Source organism: Phyllostomus hastatus, unplaced genomic scaffold, assembly GCF_019186645.2.
Source record: "Phyllostomus hastatus isolate PE091 unplaced genomic scaffold, TTU_PhHast_1.1 phas_scaffold_501, whole genome shotgun sequence".
Lineage (NCBI taxonomy): Eukaryota > Metazoa > Chordata > Mammalia > Chiroptera > Phyllostomidae > Phyllostomus > Phyllostomus hastatus.
Genome location: NW_025334033.1, coordinates 33,971,583 through 33,982,150, shown reverse-complemented (window position 1 = coordinate 33,982,150; position 10,568 = coordinate 33,971,583). Strand labels below are relative to the sequence as shown.

The window sequence follows — 10,568 nt, the reverse complement described above, 5'->3', positions numbered from 1 at the left end:
AGTCGGTTATTTCTTAAACAGACTCCCACATAAAGACTTTTTTGTTTCCTACTCTTTAGGAAAAACTGAGCTCCTTCTGAACAGTCTTCGGAGAGGGAGGAGAAACCGAAGATGGGGAAGAGGCTCAATGGGGGACACTACACAGCTAGGGACAAAGGAGGGGCAGTGGGAAGTGTCGGAGGCCGTTCTCAGTTAAAGCTCCGGGGTTTGGTAGCTGGCAGGGAGTGGGGTCAAGGTGTTGTTGGGATTAAGAGCAGTTGGCTAGACAACCGCTTGGGGTCTTTTCCCCCAGAAAGGGATCCATTCATGCAAAGAATATTTAGGAGAAATCTTAGCGCCCTGGCCTCCAGAAAAATTTCAGGGAACTAGGTGCTCTCTGCATAGACTTAATTTCTTGTCTTCTTCTTCTCCTTTTCTTTTTATCCAAAAAGCTACATTTTATATTTTACAAGATTCACAACCAATTTTCTTTCCATCATACTATCCTAGTTTGTTTCTCTTTTCCTGAACGAGCAAATCTCTTAATCTATTTCAGACATTCCAGAATCTGAGTAAGTATATAGGAAAAGGCTACCATTTTACCATTTCATTTATTTGGCTGTAACATGGTTAAACATGTGTGTATGCATGCACAGAGGCACACACAGAAAAAGATAGTCTCAATTTATCCTTCATTAATTAAACATTTAATAAAAATTTATCATAATCTCACTGATTCCAGGTGCTACCACTGAAGAAAATTCCAAAAAAAAAGTACAAAGAAAAAAATTATAGGGTTTTAGAGATTTGGATTCATTAAGAAATGAAGAGACTATGGTGTTGTTTATTGCAATTCTGTATTAGCTTTACTAAAACAGAAAGCCTGATGTAGGCAGGAGTGAGCTGAAGTTAATTCTTATAAATTTTAAAGAACTTTTCATGATTTGAAAAATCCTTCCCGTTTAATTTACAAGGTCTCATTATGTTTCTTAAAAAGAACAAAAACTCATTGCCCTAAGACAACTCACTTCTCAGCACCTCTGGTAATGACATTTATCTCTCTTTCTTTGTTGCCCTGGCCACAGGTGTGACAACATTATGAAGCAAGCACTAGTTTAATATCCTGCACACGCCGCTTACCCAAGTACTTAATTAGCTGCCTGTGTCCTAAGGAAGAAGGGAGTCCCTCTGGGTATCAAATACAGCATTCTGCAGTTATGGCCCCTCTGCCAGCAATAAAACGTTATCCCCTTTAAAACAAAGGAAGGTTTGGTAGGAATTGTGAAATTGTAACTCTCAGTTTCCCCACACTAGTGTGTTTATGTTTGCTCCAATGTCTTGAACACTCTACATCTATTAGAGTCCCATCTTTCAAGGAGATGACTTCCTTTCAGAGGATATTAATGACTGTAACATTTCTTAAGTGCTTACCATGAGGCAGGCACTGTTTTCAGTACTCTACTTAGATGCATTGAACTCACAACACCACGTGGTGGGTACTAATGTTACCCACCATTTTACATTTTTGGAAATGGATGCACAGAGAGGTTAAGGAGTTTACCCAGGGTCACACAGTCAATCGGTGACAAAGTAGGGATTTAAATCCTCACAATCTGTTCCAGAGTCTGTACTTTTTGTCACTATATTATACAGCCTTTCAGGACTTTGGATCTAAAAGGACCTCAGAAATGACATCATCTTAATTCTCTCATTTTATAGGAAAAAGAATGAGAGTCAATGGAAGTTAGGTGACTTTTCTTGAGACATAAGCTAGTTATTAGGAAGTCCAGAGCAGAATCAAGGTCACTCTAACCCTAATGAAATGTGTAGGTACTGTCCTCTTCTCTCACCCCTTCCCTTGGAAGAATTCAGGTTTTCCTAAGGAGCCCAGTCCCCTTTTCACTAGGCAACATTTCCTCCCATATTATCATGGCCCAAACAACTGCAATTTGTCAGGCCTATGTAAATCTATGATGTCTTGTTTAAGAAAGGTAAATATTGGCATCAACAAAGGCAAAATTCCTTGGGGCATTCTGGACAGTTACAAAGGATGAAAGGGGAGGAGGGCCTAAGAACCATTCATGCAATACTATTCTAAGAGTCAAAATCCCTGATGCTCTCCTGGACCTTAACACTTGTAAGTTCTATCCACAATAAGTCTTTATTGCTGCATCTCTTGGCACCCTGCTCCCATCCTTCAGAGTACTTCTATATCACAACTTGTAATTGTATATGTATATATAGTTGTGTGTGTGTGCTACAGATAGACTGCAAGCTCCATAAGGACAGGCATAAAATCTGTTCTATTTTCCTAGAACCTGGTATATAGTGGGTGCTCAATTAATATTTGTTAAAGAAACTTACACCAACACTCAGCAAACAGTGTTAAGGAATGCCTCAGGCCTAATAAACACCTATTCTTCAGTGCTCGTTGCCTGGACCACATCCATCACTAGAACAGAACATGTGCAAACAGACAAAGTCTCAATCAGCAGAATCGAGTTGGCTTACAAATCTACCTTTCATTCGGAGTCAGAAATCCCCAGGGTGGGGCTGGTTATAATGTTAAACCTCAATCGTCAAACTAAGTAGAGGACCAGTTGAAAACATCTAAATTATGGAATATATTAGGAGGAAATGTGTTACTTTTAAGGTCTCAGGGTAACTCAAAATAGGTGAGCAGAGTTTGCCATAAGACACTGCTTTGGGGACCTGCTTGAAAGATTAGAAAAATATAATTTGTGTTTGGCCTGTTCGTATTTGGCACACACATTTATATGTAAAGAGCTATTTCTGAAGACCTTCTGGATGTTCAAAACCAAATTATTCTTTTAAGATTTTAAACATTACTCTTATAATCTTGTTTACACATCAGTGTATTATAATTACTTGCATTATTACCCACCGAGAAAAACTAATGTCAAAATTAATGTCAGTGCAGTCGTTGCCTGAAACAAAATTAACTGAGAATTAACGGCATTTAAATTAACAAAGTTTTCACACTATCTGAATTATAAAGTTTTCTAAATTCTATTTCCTTGACCATTATGCGTAAGAATCTCTCCAAAAACAATAACGCTTTTCTTTCAACTCTTTCACAATGAAGAAAACAGATTCAAGTTGGTAGCATTAACTTTGTGCCTAAGTGACCCATCTGCTTCAGTTTCCATTTATAGCTGGATCCAAGTAAAATCTGTCTTATTTTGGGGTTATATATGTTAGTGTATTCATTTACTTATTTTGAGAAGCATAAATGGCTGAAAAGAGAACCTGCAAAGCACAAGGTAAGTACTCTCTCATGGGGACCACACCAGAGATGAACAAATACTTTTTAAAAAAGATTTTATGTATCTGTTTATGTTTAGAGAGAGGAGAAGGGAGGGAGAAAGAGAGGGAGAGAAACATCAATGTGTGAGAGAAACAATGATGGGCTGCCTCTCTCACACCCCGAAATGGGGACCTGGCACATGCACTGATGGGGAATCTGGCCTGAGACCTTTTGGTTTGCAGAAATGGCCCAGTCCACTGAGCCACACCAGTCAGGGTGACCAACTACATTTTTATTATAGAAAACACCGTTGTGTAAGTTGGGATGGATACATATTTTTTTGAAATTTGGATTCAACACCTAGCCTCATATTATCAAAGTAAAACTGCAAAATCTACATTTTCCTTTTAAATGAAGGAGATCAAAGTCAACTTTATATTTTTAAAAATGCTGTCTGTTAGGACTTATGTTTACATAGGACAACTAGGAAGCAGAAGTAGCCGGAAGCTGCTCTGTGCTGTGCAGAGGTAGCGAGGCTCCTCACTGGAGTGCATGACTACTTCTTGGTGCTACAGCCAAATCTTATTAGGTCCCTACCTCAGCAAGTGTCTTGGAGACAGTAAAAAATGCCTTGGGGATTTCTTCTATCCCCCTGAACCCCACTGTTTCCCCCCATCACTCTAGCTCATTACCCGGTAACTTCAGTCTTTTTCCCGTTTTTGGAGAGGGAGCTGGGGCTTGCTTGGTAGTGTTTAAAATAATATAGTGTCTGGTGATTGATAAGGAAATGATCAAAAATTCAGATTTGCTTTTATGATTAAAATGGTCATAGCTAAATAGCTCAATGGTATGTCATTTTAAAAAGCCTGATTTTCAGGGAACAAAAAAAAAAGCTTCTTGATTAATCCTAAATGCCTTTAATCAGAGGAAATTCTGAATTAAAAATACACCACTTGCTAGATGTTCAGTAACAGAAAAAAACAAACACGGTTCTAATAAACTCGGCACCCAGCTCAGGTTCTGGCGCCAGTCCCTTGGGGGATGTTGCATCTCTCAGGGAGACTGCAGAGGAGACTGAGGGAGGGAGGAACCCAGTCCTGTCGGGGCCACCTGACAAATGGGATGCAATTTTCTGATGCGTTCCTCCTGGAGTTTAACTGGTGCCTCTATGCAGAAATCACTCCTTCTTCATCCATCTTCCCAGCAGTGGCTGGGTTTCACTGGCAAGTGTGGTGACTGGGTATTTTGACTCCAGAGTATCTGGGGTCTGTCCCCACTTTTGATGGAAGAAATTTTGGAAATGAGTTTTCATCTTGAAAGGGTGAGGGATCAGCTGGAGATGCATTCATAACCCTGAGGGCTATCAGAGGTTTAAGGAAAATTTGTTAGACCACGTCTTTCCTAGCCACCACCTCTTCCTCTCTGGCAACAGCCTTACTTTTTAGAGAGCCTTCTCTAGTGGGTAGCTGAGCCAACGCTGAACAAGCCTGGCAGTGTATTGAAAATCAGAACTCCAGCAGTAGGTGAGTTAGGGAATAGATTTGCTTCTTAAGCCATATAGCCAGAAACCTGGGAACACCTGGGCACCTGGGCCATGTTCTCTGCATTCTGCCCATTGGTCTGGGCTTTCTGCCAGGCCTCAACCCTCAATAGCCAGATCTTCTTTCCTGAATCTTCAATGCTATTAGATAGAGAGGCAGCTTCAAAGCTGGCAATGGCCTTGGGACCCTGACAGTATTCACTACCTAACATTCCCTGTCCACTGCACTGCACTCCAAGGTGGCCACACTACCCTCACCTCACCGCAGGCAGTTAGGGCTTCCTGTGCCCCCACCGCTGCTCCATGCTACCTCCCCTCTCATTGGCCCCAGATGAAGATGCACCAGCTACAAATCCTGATCTCCCAGGAGAGTGTGTTTAATTTGATTAATTTCATTTTTTTTCCAGAATTATTTTGGTGGTGAAATTTTAGCACTTCAAAATGTTATAACCTTGACATGCTAGAGACCAAAATATGAAATATCAGCACAATATGGGTCCCTGTGGGATGGCAGAGTGCAAGTTTCCCCACCACAGCCTGCTGACGGTGCACAGTTTTCAACTACTCCATTTATCTCCAGGGGGCAAATCATGGATATGTTCCAGCACCCACTCAATTTGTGTTTCCTTCTGACTACAATAATAATAGATCTAAAATACAGTTTTCCATCTAAAATTAGCCCTTCGTTAGACACTCTCAGCTACCAGTCAACACAAGGAAATTTCATACAGAAATACCCTGATTGTGTGACAGAATGATGCATGACTTCATTAATTGAATCAATCATTCTTTGTTCATTTGGTGCCTATTCTATGTAGTATGCTATATAATAAAGGACAAAGCAATAAATAGGAAGAGGTCCTATTCTCAAAAAGTTATCTCTGAGGTTGACTTTCTATACTACTTCATAGCTCCACTGCATCCTTATATTCCTAATGCCTCTATCGCTGAAAAGGACTGCTTATAGGATTATCTTACCGTAAGTATTATTGTCACCTGTCACCTACTGTCACACTCCCAGAAAAACGAAAAAGCCTACAGGTGGTCTTCCGTGGTATATTCTGCCTGAGAAAAGACTACAACTTCTGCTTTCAAAGTTCCAAACACACACTCTCACTTCATACATGTAGGCCAAAGTGCTCATTTCCTGCTAAGTGCATATTCTTTTCAAAGGTTTAATTTAGAGCAAGGACATTTTTTTTTCTAATAGTATTTTCTCACAAAACATTTTAGAAGGATATCAATTTTCTGTTGTGGACAAATTCTTTTAAGGGCTTAGCATTTATAGGAGAAGGTTGATTTTTAAATAAAAATACACACTAACTCTGGGGGCGGGTGGTTGGTGGTGAGAGAGACAGACTGACAAAGCTACAGAAGACAGCTGGTGGCTTCTATAGACAACTAGGAACTGCCTTTGTAAGGCTCTTTTCCTTTGAAGATGATGCCCTTATTCTGAAAAGAGATGAAAGAGAGAAGAGTGAACAGATAATTGAACTGATTAATACATTTGACCTCTAAACGTGGGCCAAATTTCTTAATGACTGAGGCAAAATGGTGAGTACTTTGGGTTACCTCATTTTCTGACAAGGTAAAGGCAAAGTAAACTCATAAGGGGAAAAAAACGCCCCTGAAGTTAAGCCCAAGAGAGAATTCCTGAAGTGACAGGTTCTTTGGCCCTTCCTGATGGCAGTGAGCAAGGCAGCAAGGAAGGGCTCGTCATGGGATCTGTTGTCCATTTTCCCTGTTTTATCAGGAGAGATCCCAATCATGTAATCTTCAGGTTTCTTCTAAAGCTATAAATATGTGAGTGTCTCTGGTCAATAGAATGATCAGTTAAAACCTATATTACACTTAAAAAAAAAACCCTCTTCAAATAAAATCTGATCAAGTGAGCTAGCCCTATGGGAAGACATCCAACAAGTTTCATCAGGCAAGATCTCTCCCTTGGACCCACCAGATCAGGGCCGCAAAGGGGCTTCCTTAGACTGCTTTAATTAGGTACTTCACTCACAAATGAATTAATTAATTAGTGATAAGCACCTGAAGCACATTACTCATGTGGTCTATTTAAAGCCTTAAAGAGATAAAAACTGCTGACATTTCATTACTATCAGAAAACATTACACCCAATATGGCTTACCAAACCTCTTGCCAAAACAGTTCTCATTTACTCCAATCCCACTTCCACTCAGGGCACCCTTAGTAGGAAAGATCCCTCAAGAAGATTCAGGAAGAAAGGGTTGGAGCAGGAGCTAGGATTGCTGTGGTCAGTGTGTCTTCATCACCACTTCTGCAGCCCTAACGACCCGCCCAAGATGGCGTCCTTCTTCCTCTGTGCCTTGTTCTGAGGTGTTTGTGCTGCCCAAGGATCCCTGTGCAATGGGACAAGAGTGGTGACTGACCTACACAAGAACCAAAATGCAACCACTACATTCTCAAGAAACAGAAGATCATTGCAACTTGGGTACCTTCTGCCAAAGTATATAAAAAAGCAAGCAAACAAAAAGAAACCTTAAATTTTATACTTCATAAAGTGAGTCTCAGTGTTAAGCACATGTGGCAATTCCTACCCAAATAGGCCTGGTAAATATGGAAAATTGAATAAAAATTTGAAGTTAGAAAGTCCTGTGTGTCCTTTATAAAATTCCTTCATGCAAATTAAAAAAAAATCATTTGGTTACTTGTGGACATAATGTGGGTCTAGGGATGAAAACACATTTGTCAAGAAACTGAATGAAGTCTTGGCATTGGTCTTTATTCAGGAAGCCACTGGAGAGATTCCCATCTGAAAATAATCTTGGGAAAGAGAAATGTCTGAGCAAATAAATCAAGCCATGGTAAATGCACATCACATTCTTGAACAGGCTAACTACATCTAGATAAGCCACCAGACTGGGACAATTCTACTCAAGTTTTACAGAAAGAAAGAAAGACTGAAATTGTGGAACTATTGGCCAAAGCACTTTTTAAATCAGCACATGTGAAGAACTCTTCAAAATTAGGCAAATTATTAAGGTGGTCAAAATTCACAAAATCAAAAGTATGAAAAAAGCCACCAAAGGTTTATTCATTAACTCCTGTTAAGATACAGGGCATACTCCCTGGAAATGTCTAATGTTAATTTCTGTATAAAAGGAGAAAATGCCATTGGACACAGTTGTTAATGTGGTTAACACAGAAAACAAGTTATGGAGAGATACTATGCCCACAACATTTATTTCATAAAATACTGCTTTTTCCTGATTATAAAATATGTTACTTGAAAAGAATCTGGTAAACTCAGAGAGGTAGTATGAATAATATAAAAATCTTTTATACTCTACTATTCAGAGAAAATTTTAGGAATGTTCTTTCCATTACTTTTTATATACATACAAAATGAAACACGTGAAAAAACACGTGTATTGAAAAAACAATTCATATACATGTGCAACATTTTTGTTGTTATTGTTGGATCCGTTTCAAGGGAATACAGGGAGTACTTCAACCCTAATGTTAGACTTGCAAATATAATTTGCAGGTGGTAACGTTCCCTCCCCCAGCAACTCCCAGTGCTGCAGCAGTAACGCTTACTTCTTTATGGGGGGCAGCCCTTCCCCATATTCCCATATGCGGCCCTTCCCGACAACCTTGCCAGGTCTCTGCAGTTCCTACTGTGCCTGATGCCATGGAGGAAAGGACCACTAATCCCGCACTACCCCCCACATACAGAGGCCCTCTGTAGCAACTGTATTTCTAAAATTCTTCCTCTTAACCTTATTTTTAATGCTTTTATTTCCCACAACTTATTATTTTAAAATTGTACACATACAGAAAAGTTCAAAGAATGAAACAATAAACACTAATATAGCACCCAGTTAGATTTAACAATCGTCACTTCTGCTTTCTCTGTCCCCCTGCCCCTCCCCGCCATTTGAAACTAGGTAGCAGATACCAATAGACTCCATCCTGAACATTTCAGTAATAGTGTAACAATGTGCAAAGCTGGGGTCCCCAGAATATAGGAGGGAAACCCCCCAAAACCTCGATTGGGGGAAGGTGGAGCAGATGGTAAGCTTAAGATGCTTTGCACAACACTGAGAAGTTGAAAGCTGTGCTACCACCCCAAGCAAAGGCATACGTGGTTTTGGGGGCATTCAGGGACTAGCGACATAGCCAGAGGGGCTTATACAGGGCCTGCATGAGAGGCAGGGGACGGATGCCCCTGCGTCACTGAGAACTGTTTTCCTGACTAAAGATAGCAGCCAAAAGAAGGTAAAAGATATGGAGGAACTGGCAAAAGCAGCACATTGTAGGAGCGGCCAGATGTGAGGACATGCAGCAAGTTCTGGGTCAGCATTCAAAAATAAGAGCGGGCTGAGAGAGGGGAGGCAGCCATGAGGAAGGAGACATGAAGTAGGGAGGAATTCCACCACGAGGGCCGAAAGAGCAGGGAAGCAGCCATGTGGGTTGCAGGGTATTCGGCCATAAGGTCTGAGAGAGGAAGCAGCAAGCAGCTACGAAGTTTGTAGTGAGGCGGTCTGCCATAAGGGCTGGTAAATAAGGCAGAAACCATGAGGGCTGGGAGTCAGGATTCCACCTTGTGGCCTGGGGTAGTGAGGAAGGCAGCCATGTGGGCTGAGGAGAGAGCTGATGGAGTTGTGTGAGGATCAGCAAAGCCAGTGGAGCTGTGTGAGAACCTGCCCAACCAAGCGCAAATTCGCAGGAGATGCTTTGGGACTGAACTGTGACCAGGAATGTAGACTTCTACACCTCTGAAGGAAGTACAGAGAAGCCACTCTCTTGGAACATGTGCCTCCCTGGACTCCACCATGATCCAGTGTAACACGGTGCACGTTTCCTGGACTACTACATAGAGGCAGAGGACAGTGTACCCCAGATGCTGAAGGAGAGAGCTGCAGCGAGAGGATTCAAAGGGGATGGAGAACTGTTCGTGCAACTGGCTTAAGCACAGATGAGGATATGGGGAACTCTGGGGCATGCTTTTGGCTTATACCCTGGTATAAAGCAAGGGAAGTGCTGGGTCTTGTGGGAGAACAGGGCTCTGAGCAGGAGTGCTCTCAGCCCCCTGAGGTTGGACTCCTGTAAATAAAAACTTGCTTCCATCAACACTAATTGTTGGGTCATGTATCAAGGCAATACTCGGACAGAGCCTGTGTCGCTTGGTTACAACAGCATCCCTTGGAAAGCAAAACAGTAACATTACAGCTTAAAATAATTCCCAGAGAGTTAGTGAACTTCAGCAGTTTTACCTAAATATTTATTTTAGCTTTTCCTAAGCAATCTCCCACCTCAAGGAACTAAAGCAAATCCAAGCCAGGTATCAGAGACATGAGCTGCAGCATAATATCTGGTATAAGACTTTTTTGTAAAGGACTGCCCACATGATGTTGTTCCCCTGTGTGGTGACTTTGGCCTCATATTAGAATCACTGACATATTAGAAGAAAGAATCTAGGCTGGTAACCCTGCAGGGAATAACTCTCCTCTAGAATGTCAGATCTGGTCAATCATGTAATTCTGTTATGAGAATTTCACCCTGAGTACTTCTTCTGGTGTGTGTGAAGAAGCCAGTGGAAACGAAAGTGGACAGGACTCAACCCACAAGAGGGCTTCTGCCCTGGCAATGGTGGCAGGGACCCCTGCAAAGACCCCGGGAGTCTTCTCTAACCAGGGCAGCTGCAGCAACAGCAGGAAGTGGCAGTCTCTCCCCCATCTAACTGGGATCTGGAGGTTTCAGTGAGGATGTACCATTCTCAGGACACACTCGGTATTTAGTCTG

General features: G+C 41.5%; 1 protein-coding gene across 3 annotated transcripts in view; it reads right to left on the bottom strand.

Annotated features, from left to right (window-relative positions):
* Window positions 1-10,568, bottom strand: part of GNG2 (G protein subunit gamma 2) — a 121,633-nt gene that overhangs the window by 46,035 nt on the left and 65,030 nt on the right. The gene's annotated exons all lie outside the window — the stretch shown is intronic.